The sequence below is a fragment of the Ascochyta rabiei genome, chromosome 19 (genome assembly GCF_004011695.2).
Source record: "Ascochyta rabiei chromosome 19, complete sequence".
Taxonomy (NCBI): domain Eukaryota; kingdom Fungi; phylum Ascomycota; class Dothideomycetes; order Pleosporales; family Didymellaceae; genus Ascochyta; species Ascochyta rabiei.
The window spans coordinates 663,934-680,662 of record NC_082423.1 but is presented as its reverse complement, the minus strand read 5'-3'; the positions used below and the strand labels follow the sequence as shown (position 1 = coordinate 680,662).

Below are 16,729 nucleotides of genomic sequence, written 5' to 3'. Positions count from 1 at the left end.
CTAGCCTCTTTTAAGTTTTACCTGAATGGTTTTGCCACTTTGCGTTTTACAGTAAAAAATATTACTTAATTCCCTCTTACTATTTAGAAAAGTAAGTAAGCTATCCTATATATTCTACCTAAATTAATTCTTTTAATAAGTATTATACTATAGCTAAGATAGAGTTTTAGCTACTATTAACACTTACCTCTTATTATAGTCCTTCTCTACTATTCTGTTAACCTAAAGTATGTACTTAAATAGAGGTTTATAACTGTAGTAAAGCCTAAAGGTATTAATAGTAGTAATAGTATTAGTTATAGACTCCTATTAACGTACTCCACAGTCTAGCGGATCACACAATCGAGCGGATCACTCAAAACCCCACCTAAAAAGCCCAAAACTACAACCCTTTATCTCAACAATTACGCAATAAAATCTTCTAAAATGTTTAGGACAGGGCTGCACTAATATAAATAAGAGTATTTAAAAGTTCTAGAGTGCTAGAATCTATAACACAGATGTTATTAAGCGATTACTGTTTTACAGGGGTGTGTTACGATCCTGTGCCAGGGCACAGCACAAACATAAGTACCAGCCAACTAAGACCCCTAACTACGCCCTAAAGGAACAAACAGTGGAGAACATCAGAATAGAGAAGGATGTTACATAACTGCTTATTAATAAGCATAATATACGTAACTGCTTATTAATAAGTATAGTATAATATGCTCATCTATAAGCACCCTTATGCATTTTATTAGACTAACTCTAGTTACTTATTAATAAGTATTATATCTACTTAGTATATAGTTAAGGAGGAATATAACCCTTATAGCTTATGTTTTACCTTATTAATTAAGTTTGTCTTTAGAATCTTAACCTGTGCTTAAACTAGACTGTCTACTCTGTACTATTTATTACACCCTATCTTTATAAGCTTTACTTAGTTAATAACCCTAACTAATCTACTAGTACTTATCCCTAAGAACTAATAGAATTAGTGCTTACAGTCTTTAACTAAAGTACAACTTTAACATTTTAAACACTCCTAAGATAAGTACTATTAGATCCTGTGCTACCCCTAGTAACTCTATATCTAGCAACATTCACATAGATACAACTATTACTACTAGCACTAGAAATATTAATAAGCCTTACCTCTCTTATAGACACTATAGTAAGCTTAATAACTAGCTTATATAGTAGGACCTCTTCTTTACCTTCTAAGGTAAGAAGGTTCCTAAGGCTAAATAAGTAGTCCTTATAGCTAGCTATATGCGTAGTAAAGTGTTTACCTAGATTAAGCCCTTTATACAGCAGTACTAAGCTAGTAAGGCCCTAGATAACATAGATAAATAGATAAAAGACTTTAACCTATTTAAAGAAAAGATTAAGCTAATCTTTAGAGTTTCTAATAAACTATATATTGCTTAACGTTATATTTAGAAGATTAGATAGGATAAGTTAGCTGCTAACTACGCTGCAGAGTTTTAGCAGCTTACTGCTAACACTAACTAGGATAAAACTGCCCTAATTACTATGTTTTAATAAGGATTAAAGCCTAAGGTTAAGGAAGAACTTATGCGCACTAGCGCAAGCATAGAAACCCTTAATAAGCTTATTAATACTACTATTAATATTAACATACAACTCTATAAACTTTAGTAAGGACTTTAAGATACTCCTAGAGCATGTACTACTATTATTACTACTAATAGGCTACTACTAAGGAACTAGTAGTATAACAACTTAAACTAAGGACAACAAGAAGGCTGTAATTAGCTAAATACTAGTTGTTGTATCTATAGCAACACTTAGAGTAGTTACTATAGACCTAAAGTAATAGACCTCTAAAACCTTAATAAGAGACTACTAAAGTAATAGAACAAGAAGCCTAAGGGGGGTAACTAATACAGAGGCAGCAGGGACTGCTATAACTGTAGCAAACTAGGCCACTTTACTAGGGACTACTAGATAAATAAGGTTTACTGCTAGTTAAATATACTTACCTATAATTATAATAATATAGATACTAGTAAATAGGAAATTCCTACTAATAATATAGGACAACTGCTAGAAGACCTAGAGTCTAGTCTAGAGGACAATAATAACTGTATTGAACCTCTAATTTGTGTAGCAATACCCTACTAGGACGCCTAGACAGGCAAGGAAACAGATTACTATTCTAACAATAACTAGTAAAAGAAGGACAACCTACTAGACACCTTAGGACAAGAGCTTAATTAGACTAGCGCCCTACTAATAAGCACACAAGAATGTATAGCGTAACAAAGCTAGAAGCATAATAATAAAGAAGCCTATTACTAAAGGTGTTAAGAACTATTAACCCTATAGAAGGACCTAAAATTGCAGAAATAACACTAGAACTCTAACAGCTTGTTTACTAGTTTAGAAAAGAAGTTAATAATAGCAAACAGTTTACTAATAACCTACAAGAAGCTTAAGACTAGCTTTAGTGTAAGTACGAAATATAGCTTAGCCTAGAACGTATGCAGAAGTAGAATAAAGTACTACTAATAATTAGCCTATAACTATAGTATATCCTAGACTACTAAAACCTAAATTATAGAAACCTTACGTAGATAGTATACACTAAGAACAAATGCATAATCTACTATAATAAAAAGCTTAGTGTAGGATAGTTCCTAGTATAACAAAGCCTTTGTTGTAGTTAATAGTACTAGTGGTACAATAACCTATGTAAACTATATCTTATTAACAAACACTAGAAAGTATACTTTTCTAGAATAGATAACATATAGGCTATAATACAAATATAGCTAGTAGTTAACAGAAGTTACTATAACACATACTAGTAGAACTACCTTAATACAGATTGTAAGGAGTATTACAGTACTAAGGAATTTATAGGGTTTATGTTAGGACTTCTACTAAGGTAAGATGGTAACCTACTAGTATGTGTCACAACCTACTAGCAGATTCCATCAAACCTAGTAGAACCTTCCTTTACTCGCCTTTACTTTCACTTGCAGAGAGTATAGGCCTTACTACTATAAGTAGGTCTCTCTCTCCACCCTCTTATAGCTTGCTGTCTGCTATTTTGTTTACTCCTCTTTTAAATCTATTAGTTTACTAGATTGCTACTTTTATGCTTATAGGGTCTGCCTTATATAATAGCAGACCTAACAGCTAAAACAAATTTAGCTTTCTCTTAGGCTTCCGCGTTTATTAAGCTAGTAGTTAGCTACTGCTGCTTAAGGTTATACTAAAGTTTTAGTCTAGTATACTATCTCTTTACTAAGTATTAGCCCTATTTAGAGTTCTTTTCTTAGTCCCTACCCCTAACTAGCGCGGGTAGTAAGTGCCTGTTTTTAAGTACAAATTAGCCTCCTCTGCGCGTCTTCTAAGTACAGATTACCTGTCTTTAACATTTAGTAGGCTAAATTGTCACTTCTTTTTAGGCTCTAGAGTACTAGCCTTTCGTTTTACCTCCTAACTAACTAGCGCCTTTTAAGTGGTCTAGCGCCTCCCTTTAGCACCTTTTAAGCAGTCTAGTGCCTATTTTCTTTTAATCTACTAGCGCCTTCTAAGAGGTCCAGCGCCCCTAAGTATCCCCTACCCCCTTATTTTAAGAAATGCTTACTTCTTTATCTTTTACTAACACACAGCTTTTTTACTAAAATTTGTCTTTTACTTATATATAGTACTTTTACTACTAAACATCTAGGCCCTACTACTACTTAAAGGCACTAGGTGCTCTGCTTCTCCTCTGACTACCTACTACTACTACACTTACCTTTACAGACAGAACTCTTTAACTTCTACTAACATCTTTACACATTACAGCTATATTACTAACTAATAAGGATAATATTAAGCCTAACTCTATACTACCCCCCTAGCCTTCTTCTACTTCTATAAATAAGACTTCTTATAACAAGTCTTACCTATACTACCTAGAAGCCCCTATAAATCCTAAGTCCTTTAATTATTAAAGTAGTAGTGCTATTTCTAATTATGTACAGGACTTTAGCTATAAGACACGTAAGAGAGCTACTACCCTAGGAATATTCATTATACGCAGCAGCCTATCTGCTTTATCTACTAATTAACTAAAGTCTTAGACACAAAAAGACAAGTAAGCTACTGTTAAAACAGAGGATACTGTTACAGAAATCTTCTAGCCTACTCCCTACTCCCCCTAGGGACAGGCTTCCCTATAGAAACTTACTAGCACTACTCTAGGGCTATAGGAAGAATCTACTTACGCCAGCTAGTAGGACGCCTCTACCCTAGCTCTACAGTTTTGCTATAAGGACTCTTTGCAAGCTATGTCCTTCTAGGTCCCTTTAAATAACAGTCTCTCCTAACAGTTTTAACACCTTCCTACTACTATAGTTAAACACTCCCTAGTTAAATACTTTAGCCTAGGTAACTAACCTTTAGAGTTCCTTATCGCACTACTTACAGATTTTAACTTCTAGTCCCTTAATCCTCTTGTTTAGAATCTAGGGCTGCCTCTACTATCTAACAACTATCTAGATAGGTATTTTATGCACCTTACCTATAGATAATGCTCTATACTCTCTGCTTTCCTCTTAGGACTTTTTAGTAAGGTTAATAGCGGTCTACACACCCTATCCTAGCAACTAAATAATAAGTAACTTAAGCTAGATTAGGCTAAGCATTTTTACTTCTAACTAATTAACTATAATAATTAGACTGCCTCTTAACTAAACAACTTATAAGCTAAGTTTACTTAGTATTAGCAGCAATCTACTTAACTTACTTAGTATTACTAACAGCTTAAGCTAAAAGCTAATTAAGGCTTAGCACAGGAATACCTAGGAGGCCAGGCCAATAACGCTACTAACTAACCCCCCTCCTGCTTTAGACACCTCCTTTGCTTAGCCTAGCAGTCCTCTAATACCCCTAAGCCTAAAACACTAGGCTTAGTAGGCACCTATACTAGCATACTATTACAGTTACACCTTTATAATAACACACCTGCTATAATAGACTAATTCTATACCCCTTTAACACAGGTTAAGGCGCCTTCCACATACACGCCACCAGGGAGCACTACCCTATTTACCCTAACCTCTACTCTAGCTAGCGCTTATTAATTCCTTTAGTCCTTAGACTAGTACAACAACTAACTAGACAAGGCTATAAAGAAACTATCCTATTTTACAAGCCCGAAAGATAACTTTAATAATTAGTTATTTAACTGCTTACACTTTATACGCGCTAATAGTTAGAACTATTAACATCCTACAGACTAGGCTAATTTCTTCTTAATCTACACTAAAAAACCCGCCTGCGCTCTTCTACAGGATCCCTTTAGTTCTACCTACTACTACTCTAACCCTATATATTACATCTATTATCTATAGGAAGTTTATAGAAATAAGGATATCTATAGTTTAGCTAAATACGCCTTTAACCTGTTTACATTCCTACAATACCCTAGCCTAGAAATTGCTAATGTTGCTATAGCATTTCTAGTCTTCTACACTAAGATAGAATATTTTGCTTAGCAGCTTAACTAGACACTAGAAACACATTACTATTAGCTAGAGACTAAACTCCCTAATTTTGCGTAGTAATAGATAGCTAACGTAGCCTATAACAAATTACTATCTAGGCTACGTAACTACTATAACCAGCTTAACACCTTCTTCTGCAACCACACTTATAATCCTTCTAAGGTTAATAATAAGGATACCCTAGGAGATAGGCAGAATTATTTTAGTCCTTGTAACTGTTAGGCTACTCGCAAAAACACTACTACCATCTCCCTAGCCTCGCCTGCTGTTCTGCAACCTGCACTAGGCTAAGAGAATAAGAATACCTGCCAGTAATAACCTAAGGAGATTAGTTTTATAACTAATATATTTATGTGTTTTAACTGCAAAACTAAGGGTTATAAAGCAAATTAATGCCCTGCTCCTCCTAAGCCTAAGACCTACGCTGCACTAGCAGCTGCACCTAAGGACTCTACTATAAACTAACATATCTCTATAGACTAATTCCTACTATTAGACAGTAAAGACAACAAATTTAACTTCTTAGATAAATATACCTCTAATTTAGAAAACTAGGTACATTAGATAATAGTTACTACCTAAGGACTGTTTCCTAACAAGTGCACTCTTCTAACCCTTTTATACCCTATCTAGACACTACTAAGGCTAGCTTAATTATTTGTTATGTTAATACCACCTAGATGACTACTAAGAAACCTGTTTAGACAGGCAGTTAAGTAGCTTTCTAGGCTTCCTTAGGCTGCAACAAAAATACCGCTTACAGTGTCTGCACACTAGCAGACAATAGCGCTAACACCAGCTTTATCTCTAACACCTTCTTAAAGAAAACAGGCACCCTTTAGCTTATTCCTCTAACAACACCTATTATCTGTTAGAGATACAACAGTAAACCTGCAGAAGCTATTACACATTAAGTAGAGTTTTACCTTAAAATTAACTTGCACCTTAAGCGTACTAGCGCCTATGTTATAAACAGTTATAGACCTTTTTACCTAATCCTTAGATTTAGGTAAAGGGCTATTTAAAACCCTACTATTTCCTAGTAAAACTGCTCTATTACCTTCGCAGACAAGTATTGTTTACAGCACTGCAACTTAACAACTTAAACCCCTGCCCTACTTTGCGAAGGTTCCCTGCTAGATGCTAAGCCCCTACTACTATTAAAACCTAGTTCCAGCAACTACTACAAAGGGCAATCTACTTAACCTAAATCTATGCTTTCTAGATTACCTTATACTTAAACAGCATAATAAATATATAATATCTACATTATATTAGCTTCTACAGTAAGGCTATACAGGAATTGTACTAATTACTTCCTTATCTTACTATAAAGACTTTAAGTTACAACTAATAGACGCGCTTTAGCAGATGCCAATTTTAACAAATTCTTCTAACTAAGCCAGGACCTACCTCTTTCTAACTTACTTACCCCTAAGAAACTAAAGGAATACGCTAAATCTATTCTAACATTTAATTAGGAAGCTGCTAAAACTCTCCCTAACTACAGTACCTTTAACTATAAAATAAAGCTTAAACTAGGTACAAACCCTCCTAATTATTGCCTTTAACCTTTCTCTAGGCAATAAATAGAAGCTATTAAACACTAAATTAAGGAAAATAAGGTATAAGGTTTTATTAAACGCTGCAACTCCCCTGCTTAAAACAACCTGCTAATTATTACTAAACCTAGGGGGGGCCTGCAAGTCTGTGTGGATTACTAGGAGCTTAATAACGCTACTATTAAGGACTAATATCCTATCCTAGTTTTCTGCAAAACTATAGCATAACTTAACTAGGCAACTATATTCTTAAAATTTAATATTATCTACACCTTTTATAGAAATAGATAAAGCCTAGCTTAGAATAGCTTACAGCGTTCTCTACACAGAAAGGCATATACTGGTACAAAGTTATACCCTTTAGCCTATATAATACCCTTACAACTTTTTAGCAAGTAATAAATAACTTATTATTTAAATACCTTAATTAATTCTGCACAGTATATTTAGATAACGTCTTAGTCTTTTCTAACTCCCTAGCTAAACACAAGGAACACGTTAAGAAAGTTCTTAGCAGACTTAAAGATTAAGGATTTTACGTAAATCTAAAGAAATCTAAATTCTATAAGGTATATATTACGTTCCTAGGTAGAATTATTACTAACAACAGCGTATAAATAGACCCTAACAAAATTAAAGCTATCTAAGATTAGGAGATGCCTAAAACAGTACCTAACATTCTCTCCTTTCTAGGTTTTACTAGATTCTATTAACATCTTTTTAAAGGGTACTTGTTAATTGCTCTCCTCTTAACATAAGTTGTTAAATTTACTGTTGTTTCTAGACCTTCTAAGAAAGATCCCTTAGTAATCTAACGTTCTGTCTAGTACTAAGACTTTAAGCCTACCTAAGACTATAAAGACGCCTTTTATACCTTAAAGGGCGCCTTCTAACTAGATATTATACTCTAACACTTTAATTCTACGCAGCTAGTTGTTATTTATACTAATTCCTCTAGCTAGGCTATAGGAGGAATTATAAAGCAACTGAATTAAAAAGGCTACTTATAACCTATTACGTTCTTCTCTTAAAAATACTTATCTCCAGAATGTAATTACAATATCTACAATATAGAACTTATAGCTATTATTTAAGCCTTTAAAAAATAGGAACTAGAACTTATAGGCCCTCCTTATTTAATACAGGTAATAACAGATTATAAGAACCTAGAAACCTTTATAAAGACTAAGAAGCTTAACTAACACTAAGCTTAATAGTTACTGTTTCTCTTCTAGTTTAATTTTAAAATAACATACGTACCTAGACCTACAAATAGTAAAGTAGATATGTTAAGCTAACGCCCTTAGGACATCCCTAGGGATAAATAAGACACACAGTTATTAGACACACACTAAATTATCTTAGGACTACGTAACCTAGACCTAGGAGTTACAAATATAATACAAGCTACTCTGTAGGCTCTCTCCCTTACTACTAGCAAACAACCTGAATTTATCTTACTAGACGTTTAGGCAATAACAACGTTCTACGCTACTTGTGCACCCTTAGCAGAGCCTAATAACTTAGAAGATAACTTTAACCTATTAGACAACGTTTATAGGATATTACTACTAGATTTACTACTATATCTAGAAGATCCCTAATCTACTAAAGACATGCTTACTAACGCATATGCAACTAATACAGCTATATAGAAAATCTTTTCTACCCTAGATAAAAATAACTACAAACTAAGCTCCTAGTTCCGCAAGAACGGCTACTATATCTCTCTGGCTAACTGTTACACTGTTAGTGATAGCTCCTCTAGACGCCTGTTTCTAGATAAAACTTAGCTCTATATACCCCCTAACGCACAATTATAACGCTAGATATTTAACTTATAATATAACTACAAGATTATAGGCTATAAAGGTCCTAAAGCTACTTTATCTCTAATAATTAGGCGCTACTATTAGCCTAGCATGCCTTAGTCTATTAAAAAATATTGCTAAGCTTATACAGTGTGTAAATATATAAGGCCTTCCTAGGAAGCCTATAACAGTTTCCTTAAACCCCTACTAATCCCTTATACTAGGTAGTTAGATATCTCTATAGACTACATACAAGACTTACTAGCTTTATCTCTTAACAGCTAATTATATACAAACCTGCTTATTATAGTAGACTATCTTACTAAGCAGTAACATTTCTTTCTATTAGTTAGCTGCTCTTTAAAGGAATTTGCTTACTACTTTATAGAAATTTTTGCCTCTGTAGACTTCTACGTACTATTATATCTAATTAAGGTACTTCCTTTATAAACAAATTCTAGAAGCAGGTTTAAAAACGCCTTTAAATTTTAGCTAAACTATTAATTTCTTATTATCTACAAACTAATAGTTAAACTAAACAAGCTAATTAAAGCCTTAAAATCTATTTGTAAAAGTATGTTAACTATATATAAAATAATTAGGCTTTATAGCTGTATCTTACTAAGTTTTAAGCTAACAACACTGTTAGTGTGTCTACTAGACTTACACCTTTCTTTGCAGATCTTAGGTATTATCCTTATAGTAGTATACACCCTAGTAAAGACTATACCTAAATAGAATTATTATTAAAAGAAGCTAAAGACTAAATCTTACGCGCTAAAAAGTTACTCTGCACCTACACTAACCTTCTAGAATATCTAAAGATTTAGCTTACCTAGGCACAACAAGAACAACAGGTCTAAGCTAATGCTTAATACTAACAGACTCTAAAATACGCAGTTAGCAACCTAGTTTAGGTTTCCACACGCAACTAGAATACTACCTAGCCTTTAAAAAAACTAGATTATAAGTATACTAGGCTATACTTAGTTACTTATGTTATATACAACAGAGCCGCATACAAACTAGACCTACCTGCAGATATAATATTAAAAGGTGTATTTCTAGTATTTTACCCTAACTTGCTCAGGGAAACAAGCTAAGACAACCTACTAGATTAAGCACTACCTAAACTAACACCTGTAGAGGTCACTAACAACTAGGGTTTAGTCTCTTAAGAATAGTACGTTAACCTATTTCTTAATTGCAGAAAGCAACGCGGTATATAGGAATACCTTGTTAAATAGTCTAATAACTCTAAACCTACCTAGGAACCTACTAAGCAACATCTTAACTACTACAACGCTTTCTTGTTTCACTACAACAATCCTAATAAACTAGTTCTATTAGCACTCTAAATGCTAACAGACTAGGAGCCTTACCTAGAAGACACCTTTAACAACAGCCAGTTCAACAATCTTAATAAATCTAGTTAAAAAAAGATAGGCTAACAAAAGCGGATACATTACTTAACAGAATATTAGGCTGCTTTTAATAAGCTCCTTTATAGGCTAAGAACACGCCTAAAGACGCGCAAGAACATAATCTAGATCTGCTTAAGCTTGCCCTTAAGCTGCTATAGTTCAGCAATTAACTATTAATAAAGGTTAACCTTTAAGTTAAGGATAAATCTAGCTCTAAGAAATTAATAAATCTCTTTGCACTACTCCCTTATATAAGCTCTAAATAGAAAGAAGTACAATTTTTGCGTTGTAGGGTTTTTGCAGTAGAAAATATCTAAGAGGTTGTTTTTTTGTATAAGGATTTAGAGAGACCTATATAACACCACTAAAGGTATATACTTTAATTGCACTCTAACTACTAACAGGTTATTACACAGGATTTCTATATCCTCTTTTCCTTTGTTTTTCTTTTACTCTTACTTAAAACTGTTAGTATTAGACTCTTACAGTCACTTGTTCACAGACTTTAGCTTAAGAGACTTTACTATTTACAAGAAGAAGCACGTGTTAGGACTTCTGCTAAGGTAGGATAGTAACCTACTAGTATGTGTTACAACCTACTAGCAGATTCCATCAAACCTAATAGAACCTTTCTTTACTTGCCTTTACTTTTACTTGCAGAGAGCACAGGCCTTACTACTATAAGTAGGTCTCTCTCTCCGCCCTCTTGTAGCTCGCTGTCTGCTATTTTGTTCACTCCTCTTTTAAATCCATCAGTTCACCAGATCGCTACTTTTATGCTTGTGAAGTCTGCCTTACAGTTTAGTAAAGAGGGGACTTTTCAGGCTAGCGCCTATAAGCCCTAGAGATTAATCTATTAATAGCATTAGGAACAATTACCTTATTAAGCTACCTATTAAACTAAAAAGGGTAGCCTTAACAGCACTCTTAGACTTAGAAGCATGAGCAAGTTATATATCTAGAATAGTAATATAGTAAGCTAGACTTAGATTATATTATAAGGAGAACCCTTACTTACTCTAAGTAGCTAATAGAGAATTAATGCTAGATAAACTACTAATTTCTTTTAAAATTAATAGCAGCACCTCTATAGATACACGAGCACTATAAGGAAATAAACCGAGATATCTTTATAAAGGCCACACATAATGTTATACTAGGACTTCCCTAGTTATAAAAGTTTAACCTAAAGATAGACTAGGCATAAGAAAGACTTTTATTAGAAGGATATAAATGCAGTACTAATACATCTACACCTACGCAGTACACGCAGTAGCTAGTAGATAAGAAGGAGATTAATAAAGTCTGTTTTATATATAAGACGTGCTAAGATAGAGTAGTTAACTCTATAGATGCTAAACGCCCTATAGATTACAAAGTAAGAGTTAAGGAGGAAAGAGGTGTACCTCCTGCTATCCCTAATATATACAGACAGTATGTAGAGATGTTTAGAGAAGAGCGTATAGTAAAAGCCCTGCCTAAGCACAAACCCTAAGATTATAAGATTAAGCTCTAAGAAGGAAAGATACTAACTTTTAGGCTATTATATTAGTTATTAGAAAAGGAACTTAAGGTACTTAACAAGTATATTAAGAAGAACCTTAAGAAGGGATTTATAAGAAGATTAGAATTACCTACAGGGTACCTAATTATATTTATTCCTAAGAAGGATAGCAAGCAGTAACCTTACATTAACTTTCGGAAGCTTAATAAAATTACTATTAAGAACTACTACCTGCTTCTAGATATTACAGAGTTATAGGACTAGCTAGTAAGAGCTTAGTACTTTATAGTGTTAGACATTTAAGGCGCGTACAACCTTATACACATAAAGAAAGAAGAAGAAGAATAAAGAATAGTATTTAAGACATAATATAGACTCTATAAGTACCTAGTTATACTGTTTAGTCTAATAAACGCACTAGCAACATGCTGGAAGTTAATTAATAACATCCTAAGAGCATACCTTAACAGAACTGTAGTAGTGTACCTAGATAATATCTTAGTGTACTTAAAGACACTAGAAGAGTATAAACAACATGTTATAAAAGTGCTAGAATGCCTAAAGCAGGTAGACCTATAACTTAAACCTAAAAAGGGTAAATAGTATAAGGAGGAAGTTAAATTTCTAGGGTATATTGTAGGATAATATAGAGTTAAGATTAGTCTAATAAATGTAGAAGTAGTTAAGACCTAGCAGACGCTGAAAACAATAAAACAGATCTAGGAATTACTAGGATTTGGTAACTTTACTTAACGCTTTATTAAGGACTACTCTAAGATTATAATCCTGCTAATAAAGCTTACACAGAAGGATACACTATTTAAGTAGAATAAGAATAAAATAATACGTTTAAGGCACTTTAGTAAGCCTGTATTATACCTTGTATGTTAATTATAATTTATAGTAGCAAACTAATACGTATAGAGACTAACGCCTGAGATCTTTTATTAGGCGCATATATTACATAAGAAAAGAGTAGACTATACCCCCTTATCACTTACTACTTATATAAGTTTTTAGGACCTAAAGAACGCTATAATATATATAATAAAGAAATACTTATAATTATATTAGCTTTAGAACATTAGTAACTTTACGCAGAAAGCTGCTTAGAACTTACTATCTATACTAACTATAAGAACCTAGTATACTTTACTACTACTAATGTCTTAAACTAATAATAAGTATGTTAGTCTAAGATACTTAGGTAATATAAATTTAAGATATTGTATACGATAGGCAAAGACAATAGTAGAGCTAATGCACTTAGTAGATAACATAACCTTACTAGAGAAAAAACAATAAACTAGTTTGCAGTACTAGGACTTAACAATAATAGGTTACTTAGACTATTACAGTAACTAAATAATATAATAAAAATTAAAAACAAATAGCGTAATATATTAGACGTACTAAAGGAACTTTAGGATACGATTATAGCTAATTACTGTAATAACCTGCTATACAGACACCCTAGAATTACACACATAATAGAACTTATTAAGTAATACTATAAGTTAAGTAATATAAAGGACAAGGTTACTAAATATATTAAGAACTGTATTAACTATTAACAAAATAAACACAGTACACAAACAAAATACAGAGAAATATAGGCAATAGAGCTACTAACAGCACTATAGACAAATATTACAATAGACTTTATTACACAGCTGCCTATCTTAATAGACCTAGTAACTACATACAACTATAACTTAATCTTTATTATAGTTAACAGATTTACTAAGTATGCTAAAATAATACTATTTTAATATAGTTACACTGCAGAGTAGCTTATATAAGTGTTCCTAGATTGGTACATAAGGTATTATAGCATACTAGAATTAATTATTAATAATAAAGATAGGCTCTTTATGTTAAATTTTTAGAGTACGCTCTTAGCAGCTATTAGTATTAAGAAGAAGCTTTTAATAGCCTACTATCTGCAGACAGACAGACAGACTAAAAGAACAAATTAGACTATAGAAACATACCTCTAGATATACAGTAACTAGTAGTAAGATAACTAGGTTTTACTGTTGCTTATAGTATAGATTGTATATAACAACAAATTGTTAGAAGTAATAGGAGAATTACTGTTCTTTCTAAATTATAGGATATACCTAAATCTCTTTACTAGAAGTCTAGACACGCTAATTTAGACTAAATTAGTAATATCCTTAGTAGTAAGACTAAAAGAAGTGTATAAGAAAGCACTAGAAAACATTAGTAGGGCTTAAGAAGAAGTAGTCTTATATATTAACTAGAAAAGAAAAATAGCACCTTAGCTAAAAGAGGGGGATAAAGTCTATCTTCTTACAAAAAACTTTGCATATAAAGACTAACAGAAAAACTAGACTATATTAAAGTTAGACCCTTTTTTATTTCTAAGTAGATAAGCCAAGTTAACTATAGACTTAATCTCCTAAAGGATATAAAGATCTATTAAGTGTTCTATTGTCAGATAACCGACCTTGCCGAACCAAGTTAGGGGGTTGAGGTTAAACTCGGTTAACTCAGGGGCTAACGGCACACACAAATAAAATGAGCCATTAAGACAGATTATTATTTGTTAATTACCTTTATTATTATCTTTACACATTAAGCATATTATCTAATAATTAAGAGTCTTACTAACACTACTAAAATACCCTTTTAATATGTTGCTATTAACAATATATAATTTAATAATAATTCTTATAGATTATATAACCTATATACCTTAGTTGTATTAACTATAGACCGACTGCGCCTTTCTAGACGTATAGGAAAAGATGGACCTAAATTAGACTATCCCTCTAAGGACTAAGCTATAAGTACCTAACGCCCTAGACATTACCAACTATAAGAGGAGGCTAGCCCTTAGCAATAATAAATAAGGAAACCCTTAGCTTCTAGAAATCCTATCTAAACTATTAGCTGACAGCCTAAAGGCATAGAAGGAAGATAATAACTATTAGGAAAGCTGACTTAAATCCTACAAGATAACAGATAGAGACTACTGCAAGGAATAAGCTAACCTAGACAAGGTAGTAATGTTTATCTAAAGCTTAGTATTACCTTACTATATAAAGAACTGCTACTAACTAGGTAAATTAATTTAAATATAGCTTATTAGCCTTAAATATATAGTTAGCATTAATGCTAAAGAAGAATAATTACGCGTACGCTACTAATACCTAGCAGCCCTTAAACTAATAAGATAACCTAGAAGCTAGAATACCTAGCTCCTTAAAAATAATTATGCTGCAACTAACGCTAAAACTAAGGGTGTTGCTGAAATATATAATATATAAGACACTATCTAAGACTTCTTAGATTTAGTAATAAAAATAGCACTAATCTAGGTAATAATATTCTAGGACTATAGTAGATAAGAACAAAACATAACTTATAAAGAAATAATAAAACGCTTCTAAGAGTATATAAGCAAGTACTACCTTAAGGGGAGACAGTAAAGGGGCGCCTTTGCTACAGGGAACAACTTAAGTCTTACTGCTAGTAGTAAATCTACTCTAGATACTAACAGGGACGCCTCTTATATTGTTAAAGATGTATTATCTACTCCTACTACATAGGAGAGTTAGGGAAGACCTTATTAAAAACAGAATATTAGTTAAATAACTATATCTAAGCAGTCCCTAAGAGGGGATACAGCAGCAGCTAGAGGAGTAAAATGCCCTACTTGTAGACAACGCTATAGACTAGAAGATTACTACTATGTCTATAAAGATAACGCACTAAAATAGTTTACCCTATATAATAGAATTGCTAAAATAGTATAATTTAGGATAGAACAAAATGCTAACCTTAAAGATTAGGTTAGATCTACAAAACAAGCTTACACTAAGACACTAGCTATTAAGATATCCTAAACACTAGAGGCACCTCTAGGATAACTATAGGGACAGAAGATATTAATAATTAATATAAGTCTAGTTAAAGAATTATACAATATAGAGCTACTAAGCTACCCTCTTAGGAACTTCTTTATTCTTAACTTAGGATTAACTATCTATATTACAAACAACAAGGACTAGATATAAGACCTCACTCTACCTGTATTAAATAACCACTTATAGGCAGGAAACTCCTAGGTATAGATATAGAGATATACACTGTCTACCTCTATCTATTAAATATAAGCTAACTAACTACTCTTAAACTATATAACGTAGCATAGTGCCTAGACATACTTTGCAACCTTGTCTTATTCTAACAACTATGTTAACAGGGCATCTAGTAGGACATAAAAGGAGATCTAACTTATCTTTGATAAGTAGACAACATAGCTATTACATCCTTAGATAAACAATATAGATAATAGGTACTTAAGAAATAGCTATAGACAGCGTTTATAATACAATTAACACAAAGCTAAATACCTAAGACTACTACTGCTCTGCTATAGCACAAGCAAATAGGGCACCCTAGAGCTGCTACTATTAAAAACCTTATCTAATAATCTTAGAGGGTAAGAGTTAGGGGTCTTACTATAGTCTAATATAATACTTACAGACAGGCTAAGACTAAGAGGTAAATTAGTTAAACACTACAAATAAGTAATAAAGAACTAGTAGAACGTATAGTAATTAACTTCCACTTATATAAAGAAGGAAGCTTTACTAAGGAAAAGAGCTAATTACTTACTATTAACAGGCAATCTAGCTTCCTCTGGGACTTCTATTTTAAAGATAATCAACTAGGAAAGAAATTTATCTACTTTCTAGACACCCTTATATAATTCCTGTTAAAACAATATAAGATCTAGGTTAAGGTAATTAAGTGTAATAGTAAAATTATAATAATAAAACTAGAAGTATTACAATAGTGCGCTGCATATTTAATTAGGCTTAAGCCTTCTGCACTAGACACCTAAGCATAGAACAAAGGTGCTAAACGCTTAGGGGGTGTA

At 32.6% G+C, this 16,729-nt stretch overlaps 28 annotated features.

Annotated features, from left to right (window-relative positions):
• The first annotated feature begins 310 nt into the window (after positions 1 to 310).
• Positions 311 to 534: a dispersed repeat.
• Positions 534 to 2,184: a mobile genetic element.
• Positions 784 to 2,880: a mobile genetic element.
• Positions 1,677 to 1,710: a tandem repeat.
• Positions 1,994 to 2,044: a tandem repeat.
• Positions 2,876 to 2,880: a direct repeat.
• Positions 2,876 to 6,529: a mobile genetic element.
• Positions 2,881 to 3,133: a long terminal repeat.
• Positions 2,881 to 11,109: a mobile genetic element.
• Positions 6,530 to 7,054: a dispersed repeat.
• Positions 7,191 to 7,279: a mobile genetic element.
• Positions 7,419 to 7,807: a mobile genetic element.
• Positions 8,086 to 8,339: a mobile genetic element.
• Positions 8,372 to 8,571: a dispersed repeat.
• Positions 8,781 to 10,003: a mobile genetic element.
• Positions 10,119 to 10,322: a dispersed repeat.
• Positions 10,204 to 10,542: a dispersed repeat.
• Positions 10,550 to 10,663: a repeat region (potential rRNA).
• Positions 10,653 to 11,109: a dispersed repeat.
• Positions 10,855 to 11,109: a long terminal repeat.
• Positions 10,939 to 10,966: a tandem repeat.
• Positions 11,110 to 11,114: a direct repeat.
• Positions 11,110 to 14,269: a mobile genetic element.
• Positions 12,184 to 12,380: a mobile genetic element.
• Positions 12,193 to 12,380: a mobile genetic element.
• Positions 12,199 to 12,389: a mobile genetic element.
• A 12-nt stretch (positions 14,270 to 14,281) lies between the features above and the next one.
• Positions 14,282 to 14,338: a dispersed repeat.
• Positions 14,339 to 16,729: part of a mobile genetic element that runs on past the window's edge.